The sequence below is a fragment of the Pan paniscus genome, chromosome 14, assembly GCF_029289425.2.
Source record: "Pan paniscus chromosome 14, NHGRI_mPanPan1-v2.0_pri, whole genome shotgun sequence".
NCBI lineage: Eukaryota > Metazoa > Chordata > Mammalia > Primates > Hominidae > Pan > Pan paniscus.
Window position 1 is genome coordinate 77035274 of NC_073263.2, and position 16384 is coordinate 77051657.

The 16384-nt window shown below is 40.3% G+C and overlaps 1 protein-coding gene across 2 annotated transcripts in view; it reads right to left on the minus strand.

Annotated features, from left to right (window-relative positions):
• The window catches only part of TBC1D4 (TBC1 domain family member 4), a 193856-nt gene that overhangs the window by 170788 nt on the left and 6684 nt on the right, over positions 1-16384 (minus strand). The gene's annotated exons all lie outside the window — the stretch shown is intronic.

The window sequence follows — 16384 nt, forward strand, 5'->3', positions numbered from 1 at the left end:
TTTTTCCCAAAACAGTGGTAGGACCATTCACTGTCTTTAATTATTTAACATTTTCCCTGTGTGTTCTTTTTCTTCCAAACACAATATGAACCTTTTAGTGTCTAGGTCAATCCTTATACTTCTTATAACCCTGGACACATAGCACAGTCCTACTCAGAAAGGAAAGACTTGAAAACAACAACAAAAACATATATTTTGTTAAAATTATTTCAACAAAGCATATAAATAATACATATTGGCAAGGCGTGGTGGCTCACGCCTGTAATCCCAGCACTTTGGGAGGCTGAGGTGGGCGGATCACGAGGTCAGGAGATCAAGACCATCCTGGGTAACGTGGTGAAAACTCGTCTCTACTAAAAATACAAAAAAATTAGCTGGGTGTGGTGGCAAGCAACCGTAGTCCCAGCTACTTGGGAGGCTGAGACAGGAGAATGGCATGAACCTGGGAGGCGGAGCTTGCAGTGAGCCAAGATCGCGCCACTGCACTGCAGCCTGGGCGACAGAGCAAGACTCCGTCTCAAAAAAAAAAATAAATAATAATAATAATACATATTAGTCATTGTGTTAGATGCTAAGGATACAAAAATGGCCCTATCTATACTTTCAGTGAGTTTACAAACTAGTGAAGAGAGGCTTACAAATCAACAATAAAAATACTCTGCAACTGCCTCAATAAAGCCATAAACAGGGAAGCACAAAGGAAGGAACAACTTTCATCTGGAGGATGGGGATTGATATCAAGAAGACTACAGCAAAGGAAGTGACTTGTGAATAGGGTTTGTAAAGATCAGGAAACCAGGTGAACAAGAGGGCATTCCCAACAAAAAGACCAATGTGTGTAGAGAGAGATGTGGAAGGCCAGGCGGGCACGAGGAATGGTGAGAAGTTCAGAGAGCTGGAAAGCAGAGATGGAGTTCAGACAAAGAGAAGGATGAGAACTACCAACCCACGGTATGGAGCTTGAGCATTCTCTGAGTAACTGGACTGGTTATAAGAAAGAAGAGAGAGAGGCCAGAGGCAGTGGTTCACGCCTGTAATCCCAGCACTTTGAAAGGCCAAGGCGGAAGGATCGCTTGATCCCAAGAGTTCAACACTGGCCTGGGCAACACAGCGAGACCTCATCTTCACTAAAAATTAAAAAAAATGGCCAGACATGGTGGCACATGTCCATAGTCCCAGCTACTAGGGTGACTAAGGTGGGAGGATCACTTGAGCCTGGGAGGTCAAGGCTGCAGTGAGCCAACTTCATGCCATTGCACTCCAGCCTGGGTGACAGAGCAAGATCCTGTTTCAAAAAAAACAACAAAAAAGGAGAGAGATAAGGAATGAAGTAAATGGTTGAGCCAAGTTTATTCCTTCAATGACAATAATCTTACAGACTGGATACTAGCAGTATACAAGATTAGGCTGTACCCATTCAGACATAAAAATGTGTTTCCATAAATAGCCAATGTAGTTTTTCATGATCATCTTCCAAACCATCATTATCACTGAAGCCACTCGCTTACAAAAGAGTGAATCTAACTATTCTGCTGTATATTTGGGAGCCACTGAATGTCTGCAAAGCAATCAGAGCTCAAATTCAGTTGAGCCACTTTTTAAGCTATTTTTTCTTACATCTTAGAATCTACAATACATAATGGCATGAAAGAAATGCAAGTAAGGGCTTAAGAGAAAAAAGATGTAAAGACCATCTGTATTTATTTGTTCCTCAACTCACTGAGAAAGGACTTCAAGTAAAGGACTATCTGTGGATTTCAATGATCATATGCTCTCCAGATCCCATTTCCATATATAATGGAGCCATAAATTTCTTTAATACTACAGCCTCAAAAAATTACTAAGTGCTATAAACTTTCTAGCTGTACCAAAATTCTCTTTCAAAGTACTATGATTATATTTCTAAGGAATGTGGAAATCACCATGAAGCCACTGAAAGAAATGTTTAACTTGATTCAACCTGTAAATGTCATATTCTTTATAGAAATGTAAGAATGACAGAAAAAGCACTATCATTAAAATTTCCTAATCATTGAGTTCTTCATTTCCTACATACAGGTAGCTACACTGACTTTTAAGTCTCTAACAGATTGAGACATTTTGTTAAAGAATGAAAACCTGCAGAAGGCTTAAATGTTACTTATTTATCAATTTTCCCTTGAAACACTCTTCAACCAGGCCCTGAAACTTCCACATTTCTTGAAACCAATTGCAGATCTCATGTCGGAGAATATCGAGTGCCCCAACAATGTGTACTATCTCTACAGCTTCACTTCATAATTAACATGAGCTTAGGCTACTACCAGTGTTTATCTGTTATGCTGAAATCACTTAAACCTCTTATTCCCAGTTGTCAACCTGCTAATCTTACACTTGATTAGCCTCAACCAATATTTGCTAATGGTCACAGTGTGGTGATGACAATGTTGGTAACAAGTATGATTAAAACACTGTGACAACTACAAAATTCTCATGGCTCTCACTGCCTAATCCATAACCAAGAATTACCCTCTAAAAATCCTATGCCACCACCATTATTATTTTTATTATTTTTTTTTTTATTAGTCTCAGATCAACTATATACATGAAGGGCAGTTCAATTACGGAAACAGCAAATGGACCAGAGGAACAGATACAAATGTGTCCGAGGTGTCCAATGTTCTAAGCCTCACCCCACATCTACAGACCTAAAGTTTAATATGATACCTAGGGTAACTACCAAATTGTACATTACCTCAAAAAATAGATAAGCAAAGAGAAGAATGTTATATTTATAACTTGCTTGCTTTCTGGGGAAGTCAAGTCAGAACCTTATCTCTTACTAGGTAGAAGAGTTAAAATATTGCCTTTTTCCAGGACTAAATGTTCTTCCAGCACTCATAAACCTCTGAGGGTGGAGGGTAGAGGGAAAAAGGAAAAAAAAAAAAAGATTTGACAAAGCAGAGCTAAATTGTACCCTCCCCTGCCCCCCATCCCTACACCAACGCCTACAGCATCATTTTCCAAAGCTGAGAGAATCATTACCACCTTGGGCAAATTGGTTTGCTGACAATGTAGCCCAAATGACTATAAATAAAGTCTTAATTACATTAATTAGAGTAATGTCTTCCTGTAGATCACCTCATTATTTGGGGACCCTGTCTGGGCCTTGGAGCCAGGACCCTCCTTGGCTCATCACCATCACAGATCATCCCACCTCCCCGCTGCTTGTAACACCGCTCATAATTATGCTTCAATGTGTCCTAGACTCATTTTCTCTTACCATCTGACAACAGATTTCATCTGTTGGTATTATCTAGCTTCAGCAAAGCATGGGTAATAATGTCCTTGCAATGACTGTAGAACACAACCTTATGATTACAGGCTGATCTACCACCTGACTTTCCAGGAAACTGCCAAACTATTGATATGTAAAGTGATATTTTAACTGCTGTTTAAGTGACAGATGTTCTAATAACCATCAGTCAAACACCCAAGCATTTGGTAACTGTTAACGCACTCACAGTATTGCCAATATTCCTGCAGAGATCAAGTTTTCACTAACACTATAGAAAAAAAAAAGTCATAACAATCTCACCAGAGGTGGTGTCAAGAAGCAGTAGTGTAATGATGTTACTCATGTGTTTTAACAAGACTGTACTGTGGCAAATCCTAAGGCTCTTGGTGTTTCCTGAGCTTAAGTGGAATTGATTCCTGGAGTCATAATAAAAAAAACCTGTATAGGAAGGGGCCTTGGGTCCCCTAATGCACTGGTTCTCCAAATTAAGGCTGCACAAAAGTGCTAAACTGACTCCATCCCAATGGCCAATTTTTAAACAGAGATTCCCAGGGCCCACACTGGAGATTCTGATTCTACATCTCTACAGAAGGACCCAAGAATCTAGTAGACATGTACACATTTTTTTAACTCCCCATGAAGTTCTTATGTGCAATCAAATTGAAAAACACTGATATATGACCCTTCCTACCTGCCCCCAATAAGATTTTGATTTCATCAACCTCAGTATTGGTGAAAATGATTGCCAATTCTTTAGAAATCACAATTACTGATATTAAGATGTGATATGTCTGAGGTATCTTAGGTCAGAAAAAGAAAAAGCTTGCAAACCACTGTTAACATCAGCTCATCTTATTATAGAAATAAGAACTCTTGATTTACCCCTAAAACCTGTTTCTCCCACATTCCCCCAACCAGCCTTCCTCATATTGGTAAATGGTCCCAAATCTACCCATTAGTAAAAAAATCAGCAAATCTAAAGTTATCCTGAATTGTTCACCTCCACAAGTGGCCTTCTGAGACCCATCTCTTTCTTTTGGCTACAAGTAACAGAAAAACCAACTCAACTCATGTAAACTGAAAAAGTACCACAGGTAGTAGTAATCAGGTTTATTTCTGTCAGAATTCAGGTACAGTTTTTCCCAGTTGTCCAAACAATGCCCTCCTCAGTATGTTAACTTCATCATCTTTCTGGTAGTGAAATAATTATAACAGTTCCAGTTTCTAAATCCACATGCAACAACCAATTAGAAAACTTTCTCAGAGCCCCTGGCTGTTGGGAACAGGCTCCCAAATGTGGCCATAAACTGGCTCCAAAACTGGCCATAAACAAAATCTCTGCAGCACTGTGACATGTTCCTGATGGCCATGACGCCCACGCTGAAGGTTGTGGGTTTACCGGAACGAGGGCAAGGAACACTTGGCCCACGCTGGGTGGAAAACCACTTAAGGCATTCCTAAGCCACAAACAATAGCATGAGCGATCTGTGCCTTAAGGACATGCTCCTGCTGCAGATAACTAGCCAGAGCCCATCCCTTTGTTTCGGCCCATCCCTTTGTTTCCTGTTTTAGTTAATCTGTGATCTATAGAAACAATGCTTATCACTGGTTTACTGTCAATAAATATGTGGGTAAAACTCTGTTCGGGGCTCTCAGCTCTGAAGGCTGTCAGCCCCCTGATTTCCCACTCCACACTCTGTATTTCTGGGTGTGTGTCTTTAATTCCTCTAGCGCCACTGGGTTAGGGTTAGGGTCTTCACAACCGGGCTGGTCTCGGCACCTGGCAAATGCCCTTGATCTTGCATTGGCACAAACTGAGACACATTTCCTGGAACCACTGTATGTCCAGGGACAAACTTACAAACTGGTTTGGGCCTGGATTCCTGGGCAAATCTTTCCTGTAGCCTACTGGCTGAGAGACAGAAGGAGAAATGACTGAATAAAAACAAGATTTTGTTAGGAAAACAGAACTGAAGAAACTACCTACTACAAAACCCCATCTAGAGTAAGTTTCCTCTTTTTTTTCCTCATAACATTACCTTCTTTTCCTTCATAGCCTTCATCACAATTTGAAATTGAAAATTTGTAGGTATGTTGCTAACATCTACACAGTACTTACCATATGGTACTGTTCTGAGTGCTTTATACAAATGAATTCACTCACTCCTCACAACAGCCTTATGAAATCTGCACATTTTGCCATCCCCATATTATAAATGAGGACATACAAGTACAGACAGGTGCCAGAACTTGCGCAGGGCCGTAAGTGGTGGAGCCTGGAGTCCCAGCAGTCGGATTCCAGAGTCCAGGAACTCTGCTATCAACTAATGCTGTTTTTCACTTAGTTTTGTCCCACTCCTCTGCAAAATTTTAAGATACATGAAGCAGTGAATGCATTTGCTTTATACAACACTCTATATCAAGATCCAACACAGTACCAGGCACACTGGAAGCATTCAGTTTACAACGTAACTGAACAAATGAAGGAATGGTTGAGGGACTGAGCGAGTGAATGAATGAATGAATGAATGAGGTAATGAACAAAGGAACAGCTAGAAAATCATAATCCAGATCAAATGACTTTTCATGTCACATGACTAATTACAGAAGGGTGGAGAGCGGAGCTTCAATTTCCTGGTTCCAGTCTGGCTTCTCAAACTGGAGGTCCCTGTGCAAAGCAAAAATAGAACTCTAAGCCCCTACAACCATGTGAATGGACCCTCCTCTCAGCAAAGGGCATTCCAAAGTTAACCTGAAAACCAATTCATGCCATGATGGGGTTGGGGGGCAGGCACACCTCATTATACCTTCCTCCCTTTTGTAATTACTGATAGAACAGACTCTTTAAGTCTGACAAGAAACATTTAAAATCTATTCCCTCTGAAGCCTACTACCTAGAGACTTTACCTGCATGATACAACCTCGGTCTCCACAACCCCTTATCTTAACCCACACATTCCTTTCCATTGATTCTAAGTCTTTAGAAAATAACTCTTTCAACCAGTTGCCAAGCAGAAAATCTTTTAATCTACCTGTGACCTGGAAGCCCCCACTTCTACAGGTCCTGTTTTTCCAGACTGAACCAACGTACATCTCACCTGTATCGACTGATGTCTCATGTCTCCCTAAAACCAAGTTGTGGCCTCACCATCTTGGGCATATGTTTTCAGGATCATCTGAGAGCTGTGTCAGAGGCCATTGGTCACTCCTATTTGTCTCAGAATAAATCTCTTCAAATACCTAGTAGACTTTGACTCTTTTCATCAACACCTATTCCACAGGGTCACACTTGCGTAGTCAATAATAAGTGGTCTTTTCTCCTTTGCAAAGCCACCAAATGGCAAATGAAAACTTAGCAGAAGTTAGTTACTTCTTTTAAGACCAATTACAGTGAACATGTTCAAAACAGAGAACGATGTGAGAAGGATGGGATTTTCCTGCATTTACTCCAACCGCACTAGAAAAATGAACATTTTGTTCATTGACAGCAAGAGTCTAAAGCAGAAAATATACATAAAACCCTATGCACTATCAGGTACTGAGGATATTTAACATTAATTTTTTAAATCAACAATTTTCTAATAATCAGTTCAAAGTCTCCACTTGAATTATGAAGATCTAAATATATGCAAAGCATTTGTTGTAATTCTCTTTCATGGTAGTAGCGTGGCTTTTAAAAATATATCATCTGATGGCCAGCATGGTGGCTCACACCTGTAATCCCAGCACTTTGGGAGGCCGAGGCGGGCAGATCACGAGGTCAGCAGTTCGAGACCAGCCTGGCCAACATGACGAAACCCCATCTCTACTAAAAATACAAAAATTAGCTGGGCGTGGTGGTGCATGCCTGTAACCCAAGCAACTCGGGAGGCTGAGGCAGGAGAATCACTTAAGCCAGGGAGTCGGAGGTTGCAGGGAGTCAAAATCACGCCACTGCACTCCAGCCTCGTGACAAAGTGAGACTCTGTCTCAAAAAAATAATAATAATAATTTAAAAATTTTAAAAAAAACATCTGAAAAATGTAAGCAGCCAAAAAACAATTACAGGACATATATATGTCAGTTTCCACTGCCAATATCTAGAATCAATTCTGCTTTCAGAAGAAAAATCATAGCAAACAAGATTTCCAGAGAAACTACTAACTGGTACAATCACAGGCACACAAAAAATCTATTAACCTGACTGGTTCCTAAGTAAACGGGGCAATATATTATTACTCAAATCAATGCTAACAAGTAACTCTCATACTCAATATGTACATTACAGCTTGTCCCTTTACAGAAATGATGTGTTTATCCTCTACTCCAAGAGCAAAAGAAAACAGCCTTTGTAAATAAGCAAACATGTTGTGAAACTGTCTATTTTCATATTTGCCTTTTGCCTTAACAAGCAGCTGTGTTTGCTGTTTTGAACAACACATCATCAGCAATATCTATGTTTTTGGGTCAAGATTATAATGGAAAGCAGGTTTCCAAAAATCATTTCAATTATTATAAAAACTAATGACAAAACAGAGAAACGCATACATAAACCACATACTGCTTCATCAATGGTGTAAAAAGAAAAGCTGTTTAGAACTTATTACTGTATGAGACTCTCCTACACCATGTAAGGGACCAAACATTGAAGAAATGTAGAAATGAGTATTGCTCATACTAGACAGACTATGAAGGAGGAGAAAAGGCCCTTTTGAGGAAGGAGGTGGAAGCAGAGAGCCTATATTTACAAAGGCATACAACTATGGCCCCTGTTAGGTTTTTCTAGAAAAATAAAGTTATCTTTCCTTGTGTAGTTTTTTCTTTAAAGTAGAACCCCAACTCACAAGAATACTGCAGTCTTACTTGCCATCTTATCTATAGCTTGGTGCATATCTCAGTGGCCATGAAAACTATAATCGACCTACCAAAACCTCTTATTCCAAGTATTAAATAAAATACATACAAGAGCAGTGATTATTATTCTGTCACAAGAGCATGCTGTTTTCGCAAATAAAGAAATCCAGAATAAAAACCCTGTATCTTATAGTTGGTCAAGAGTTCACTGTGGACATTGGCCACAGTTTTTTTTCTTACTCTTCTCTGACCTCACCCAGATGGATCTCCTCTCCATTCATTCATTTCCCTTTTTGATTTCAAAAAGTATTTGAAACAACTCTTAGCCCTGCCCTGCCGATTTGTTAAGAAAGGCCTTAAAAAGCTATTAACCTGGTTGGTTTTTAAATAAACAGGGTAATGAACAAAGGAACAACTAAGAAATCATGATCTGGATTTTTCATGTTACATGACTAATTATGGAAGAGTGGGGTCCAGAGCTTCAATTTCTTGGGTCTAGTCCAGCTTCTTGGGCCTAAGAAAATGGTCAGTTTCAGATTTGGGAGTAAAAACTTACCGAAGCCATTCTCAAGCACTGTGTTACTAAATAGGCTTCCAAATGAGATCATGTTACCACTGGGAAGCCTAAATAACTGAACTGAACTGAAACTAAAAATAAATCCAATTATTGCATGGATATATTTGCAAAATCATTAAGGCTGATCATCTTCCAATCCCCAAATCCTCAACTCACATAGGACAAGGAGACACACATTCTCCTGTTGGTAGCTTTAGCAAACTTCTTATGTTTTGATCAGGAGGGGAAAAAAAAGCCCTTCTCAAATTAGACAACAAAATATTTTCAGAAATTACGTAAGTTACTTTATAATCCTTTTTAATATTATAAGCAGTATGATGGCTCTAAATTTGTACGTAGCCATAACAAAAAATATCGTGCAAACAGAATACAATCACCACTTGTTAAACATGATGAAAACTAAAGGCAACCATATGAAAACAAACATACATCTTTGCCAGTAGACATTAATCTGCTCCTGTGGACTTAAATTCCTTGAGGGCAGGGATCAATTCTTACTCAACCTAATTTCAATTCGTTGGAATGAACCCATACTACAGAACTAGGTTCTGGGCACACAACCATGTGCAGGTAATATCTCGCTCAGTGTGAAGCTTACATTCCAGAGGTGGTGACAGTGCTCCCCAGAAGTGTAAAAAAGAAAATTAATTTTAAATGAGTTAAGTGTCAAAAGAAAAACAAATGGCTGAGACAGAAGTGAAAAAGTGGGCCACCCACCTAATGGAGGCCAATCTGAGGAAGTGACATTTGCAATTTAACAGAGAACTGAAGCCCAGGATAAAAAACTAAGCTCGCAAAGAATGGCAGTCACACGTACAAAGGCTCTGGAGTGATTTAAGAGTTGAGCTTGTTTAAGGATAGGGGAGATGACTTATATGTCTGAATGTAATGCATGCAGGAGAGCAGCCTTCAAGAAGACACCCGGAGATGAATGGGGCGGAGTCACACACGATCACATGATAAGGAATTTGCATATTATTCTGAATGCAAGGGAAACCTGATCTGGCTTGTATTTTACCTCTCCTACTGCTCCATAAAAGAAGGGACTGATGGGAGAGCAAGCTGAGAACAAGGAGAAGAGGTGAGAGGCAGTATGATAGTCCCAGCAAAAGATAAGGTAGTGAGATCCGGGTGGTGTCAGTGGTAATGGAGAGCTGTGGACATATGAAAAATGAATTTTGGCCAGGTGCTGTGGCTCATACCTGTAATCCCAGCACTTTAGGGGACTGAAGCAAGAGGACTGCTTGAGCCCAGGAGTTTGAGACCAGCCTGGGAAACACAGCCAGACCCTATCTCTACAAAAAATTTTTTAAAACATTAGCCAGGCATGGTGGCTGGAACCTGTAGTCTCAGCTACTTGGGAGGCTGAGGTGGGAGGATTACTTGAGCCCAGAAAGTCAAGGCTGCAGTGAGCTACGACTGCACCACTGTACTCCAGCCTGGGCCACAGAGCAAGAATCTGTCTCCTACCCCTCCAAAAAAAGAGTTTTGGAGGCAGAATCAATGTGACTTGCCTCAATGATTGAAATTGGTGAGTGAAAAAGTAGGATTCAAATATAATTCCCAGTTATGACAGCAAGTATATATTCAAGTGCAGATGTCAAATAAGCATTTAAATACTGAAGAAAGTTTGGGCTCAGAGGAGAGGGCTGGGCTATAGTAACAAATGTGGAAGCCATCAACAAAAAATTTTTAAGTAGGTTTCAGAAAGGACATGGGGTTTGGAATCCCAGATCTGCCACTTACTAGCTCCAGTCCTTAAGAGAAGTATTTGAGCTTTAGTTTTCTCATCTATAAAATGAGAGTTAAATTACCTATTATTTTTTACAAGATTGTCTAGAGCAGGGGTTATCAATTTTTTTTTTCCATAAAGGACCAAATAAAGATTTTAGGCCTGGGGACCATAAAGTCTCTGTCACAAATGCTCAGCACTGCCACTGTAGCATGAAAACATAAACAATATATGAACAAATGAGCTGGGCTGTGTTCAAATAAACTGTATTTACAAAAATAAAGGCTATAGTTTTGCCAACCCACTGTCTACTGCCGTATTGTCAAAGTGTGGGCACCAGACTGGCAGCATCAACATCACCTGGGAACTGTTAGAGATGCAAATTTAAGATACCACCCTAGACTTACTGAATCAAAAACTCCGGGGGTCAGGGTTGGGGTCCAGCAATCATATTGTAACAAAACCTCCAAGGGAGGAGTCCTAAATTTGAGAATCTCTGGTCTAGAAAGTAAATAAATATAAAGTGATTAGGTGCTATTTTTATCATCATTAATCTGGCTCCTAGAAATTTAGGGTATAGCTCCTAAACATCAAGTCAAATGCTGGGTAATTTTGGTAGATCAAGCAAAAGACAGATAAAAATCTCTGTTAAACTATATGATGGGTTGGCCAGGCACGGTGGCCTGTAATCCCAGCACTTTGGGAGGCCAAGGCAGGTGGATCACCTGAGGTCAGGAGTTTAAGACCAGCCTGGCCAACATAGTGAAACCTCGTTTCTACCAAAAAATACATAAACTAGCCAGGTGCGGTGGAGCGTGCCTGTAGTCCCAGCTACTTGGGAGGCTGGGGCACAAGAATCACTTCAACCTAAGAGGTGGGGGTTGAAGTAAGCCAAGATCCGCCACTGCACTCCAGCCCAGGCGACAAAGTGAGCCCCTGTATCAGAAAAAAAAAAAAAACTATATGGTGGGCTTAGGTGAAAATACTGGAGAAATTAAAGGTTGATTTTTACATATTCTTTATTCCAAAGAAGTCCTTTACTTTCTTATGTTAAGACAGATTTAATTATGTCATGTTCACACTCCACTTATTAAAATGAACAATTTAATTTTTAAATATATATATATCTCCAACCTAACTTCCAGTAGAAGAAAGGTGATATGCCAATTAACTTCCAGATCCCTGATGGAGGATTAGGCATTAGGTGACCGTCTCTATGTTATAACTAATGTACTTTATTTACATGAACAGAGAATAAACAAATTTATCAAATGTTATTAACAGAATAATGTGACCAGTGGAAAGGTTTAAAATTAATGGAGCAAGATAAAACATAAAGGGGTATCTATAAACAGAATACACCACCACCTGTTTTCATATTGTTTAATACTGCTATTAGAAACTAGACAAAGCCAGGCCGGGTGGCTCAAGCCTATAATCCCAGCACTTTGGGAGGCCAAGGCGGGAGAATCACTTGAGGCCAGGAGTTCCAGGCCAGCCTGGCCAACATGGTGAAAGCCAGTGTTTACCACAAATACAAAAATTAGCCAGGTGTGGTGGCACATAACTGTAATCCCAGCTACACGGGATGCCGAGGCAGGAGAATTGCTTGAACCTGGGAGGCGGAGGTTGCAGTGAGTCGAGATTGGGCCACTACACCACTCCAGCCTAGGTGACGGTGAGACTGTCTCAAAAAAAAAAAAGAAAGAAAGAAACTAGACAAAGATCTGCCTATTGAACCTGCCTACCTGCCTCAAATTAGATAAAAAGAATTGTGGATGGCCAGGCACTGTGGCTCACGCCTGTAATCCCAGCACTTTGGGAGGCCGAGGCGGGCGGATCACCTGAGGTCGGGAGTGCGAGACCAGCCTGGTCAACGTGGTAAAACCTCATCTCTACTAAAAATACAAAAATTTGCCAGGCATGGTGGCGGGCGCCTGTAGTCCCAGCTACTCAGGAGGCTGAGGCAGGAGAATCACTTGAACCCAGTAGGTGGAGGTTGCAGCGAGCAAAGATTGTGCCACTGTACTCCAGCCTGGGCAACAGAGCCAGACTCTGTCTCAAAAAAAAAAAAAGAAAAGAAAAGAAATATGGATGGGCCATTGTGGTGGCTCACGCCTGTAATCCCAGCATTTTGGGAGGCTGAAGTGGTCGGATCATGAGGTCAAGAGAGAACAGCCTGGCCAACATGGTGAAACTCCGTATCTACTAAAAATACAAAGATTAGCTGGGTGTGCTGGCAGGCGCCTGTAGTCCCAGCTACTCAGGAGGCAGAGGCAGGAGAACTGCTTGAACCTGGGAGGCGGAGGTTGCAGTGAGCCGAGATCGCGCCACTGCATTCCAGCCTGGGTGACAAAGCAAGACTCCGTCTCAGAGAAAAAGAATAAAAATAAAAAAAAATTGTGGATGGATTTAAAAGGGTCATGCCCACCACCACCACTATGTTCATGCCAACAGGCTTTTACAAAATTCCATACGACAGCCAAAATAAAATCTGTACAAAATAAAATCTGTCTGCAAATAAAATCTGTTAACAGCCTTAGAAGGAGCTAACAGGAAGGGGCGAGGACCATAACTAGATACTCTCTCAGGAAAAAGAAGGCCAGCTTCCATGACTAGAAAGAAATCCAATCAGGCAAGTAGTGCACAATCTGTAAAGAGTTAGGCAACAAGCATTGGGTGGCCTTCAAAGGGAGCAGCAGAATCGGGGAGTTCCAACACAGAATAATGAGGGATCCAAACTAGTCTCCTAAAGAACTTGCTACTGGAAATCTGGGAGCAATAATTACCTGGAGAACCAAGGAGAAAGGCTATCAGTTTAATTCAGGTAAACTCAGGAAAAGCTCTCAGACTGCCCAGCCAATGGGAATTAAATGACTGAAACCAAGGCAAGAGATGAGTTGAAAAAGCTGGGAGCCATGTAAGGACCAAAAACAATTTACTCATTGATATTTATTTATTTATTTAGAGACAGAGTGAGCTGTCGCCCAGGTTGGAGCGCAGTGGCACAATCACGGCTCACTGCAACCTCCACTTCCCAGGTTCAAGCAATTCTCATGCCTCAGCCTCCTCCTGGGTAGCTGGGATTACAGGCATGCACCACCACACCTGGCTAATTTTTGCTATTTTTTTTTTAGAAGAGATGGGGTTTCACTGTGTTGGCCAGGCTGGTCTCAAACTCCTGGTCTCAAATGATTTGCTCGCTTCGGCCTCCCAATTTTTACTGATTTTTAAAAGGTCCCAGCCATAAATGTATTTGTCCAAGTTACATAACCCATTATTAAAAATATATATGAAGATACAATTGTAAGATACAAAAGAAGATACAATTGTGAGATACAGAAGATTTCTAGATTTGTTCGACCAGAAGCACTGTGTTTGACTTAGAATCTGAGACTGATAGTAAACTATTCACAAATTATGTAATATTGATAGCACAAAGTTTCCATGGTCCTAACTTAGAGAATTTTTAAAATTTGTGTGAAAATTCACAAAAGTTAAAAGTGAAGACTATTCAACTGGTTAAGGGTATCCACAAAATAAAAACGCTAAAGCAGCAGCCAATGTAGGCTCCTATTTTTAGCCAGAAAGATTCCATTACTTAGAGATCCTCTTTCCAACCCCAACATCTTGCAAGAAGTGAAACTTGGAAGAGATCAGTAAAACAGTAATAACAACCCTGATTTCCTTCTGCTGAGACTGCACAAACCTATGGCAAGATTATCTGAAATGAAACCAACCAAAGTTTTAATCCTATATTTTGTCCCTGTCATATAATCACAGATATCAAAGACATATTAAAAGATATTCATATACTTTATAATTCAATAAAATAAATTCAAATTCATGGTTTACTTGTTTTTAAATGTAGATCCTAATGATCTTTTATTCTAACCTAAAATTATAATGGTTATAAATACTATAGACTCATAGTTTATTCCCCTGCCATACTTAAAGACACTAAATCAAAGATACACCAGAGTTCAGCTTTACCAGCCCAACAAATCAAACAAACTTTTTTTATTTCCCCTTAAAATGGAAAGTACATACTGGCATAACTATACCCAAGTGTGCATTCAGCACTAATTATTATTTTACAAACTTAATAAGCATATTTACCTGTGGAGATTTTTAATATGAGTAGGAAAAAGTGATAGTATAAAAGCTGATAAGACCAACAACTAAAAACTAATTTTCAATAACTGCATTCTAGCGTAGCAGGTAAGAAAACTGGCCGGGCGCAGTGGCTCACGCCTGTAATCCCAGCACTTTGGGAGGCCTATGCGGGCGGATCACGAGGTCAGGAAATCGAGACCATCCTGGCTAACACGGTGAAACCCCGTCTCTACTAAAAATACAAAAAATTAGCCAGGCGTGGTGGCAGGCGCCTGTAGTCCCAGCTATTCGGGAGGCTGAGGCAGGAGAATAGCGTGAACCCAGGAGGCGGAGCTTGCAGTGAGCCGAGATTGCGCCACTGCACTCCAGCCTGGGCGACAGAGTCAGACTCCGTCTCAAAAAGAAAAGAAAACAAGCTTTAGAATCTGCCTGGATAGAAATATGCTTCTACCAGTACAGGTCTTGTGACCTTGGAGAAATAATTTAACCTTTTTTTTTTTTTAATCTCACTTTGTCGCCCAAGCTAAAGTGCAGTGGTACGATCCAGGCTCACTGCAACCTCCATCTCCCAGGTTCAAGCGATTCTCCTGCCTCAGCCTCCCAAGTAGCTGGGATTACAGGCGTATGCCACCATACCTGGCTAATTTTTGTATTTTTAGTAGAGATGGGGTTTCACCATGTTGGCCAGTCTGGTCTCGAACTCCTGACCTCAGGTGATCCGCCTGCCTCAGCCTCCCAAAGTGCTGGGATTACAGGCATGAGCCACCACGCCCGGCCCATAATTTAACCTTTCTATATCTCAGTTTTCTCATCTATAAAATGAAGGAAATACTGGTACGTACTTCACCCAGTTACTGTGAAGCTAAAGGGTGATCTCCTAAGAGAAGCAGTGAGAGTAGTGCTATCACCCAGGAAGAGCTCAATAAACGTTCACTTTTAAGGAAATGCATTAAGGAGCTACTCAGACAAACTTGACAGTGCAATGTCAACATACCATATTACATACCATATTCCAACCTTAAAGTAACAAGCCAATGACATCCTTAGAGTTGGCACATCCCAGTGAGGTATTCAATTTGTATACATATTTTATGCAGATCATATGTCAAGAAAAATCCTTTACTTGGTCAAATAAGTCTGAATATACTATTACATTAAATCATAATTGATCTGTTCTTCAATTTCCAAGGGGCTACATCCAAGTAACTGCAATGTTGGCTTGGTTCAGACATGCCAACATAGTCTAAAGGAAAGGGGACTCTGAAACTACCAGCCAGATATTTTTAAACAAACAGAAGCCTTGAGGTTTTTTTAAGTAAATAAAATTGTTTGCAGTAATTATTTAGGCTGGCCATTATCTTATTCACTAAATTGCCCAACTCTACTTCTTTTTGCATGATTTTCTTAATAGCCAGTATACTAAGCATGCTGCTATTTTTCTGACTTGATTCTTTTACTTATGAGGTAAATAATATACCAGATAATCTAGAAAATTCATGGAAATCATCAGTTTCCTCACCAAGCAATTACTCATTCCAAAATGAGAAAAGGGCATGTGAACAGTCTCTGCCTTACTGAATGGTGTTATTTCTCAGGCTGTAAATCAAGCTTTAATTTTTTCAAAAACTATCATAATCTGAAATTAGGATATATGGGTTGCGTATCACTTATCCAACATACTTGGGAACAGAAGTGTTTCAGATTTTGAATTTTTTTTTCAGATTTTGGAATATTTGCATATACATAATGAGATATCTTAAGGATGAGACCCAAGTCTAAGTATAAAATTCATTTATGTTTCTGGCTGGGTGCAGAGGCTCATACCTGTAATCTCAGCACTTTGGGAGGC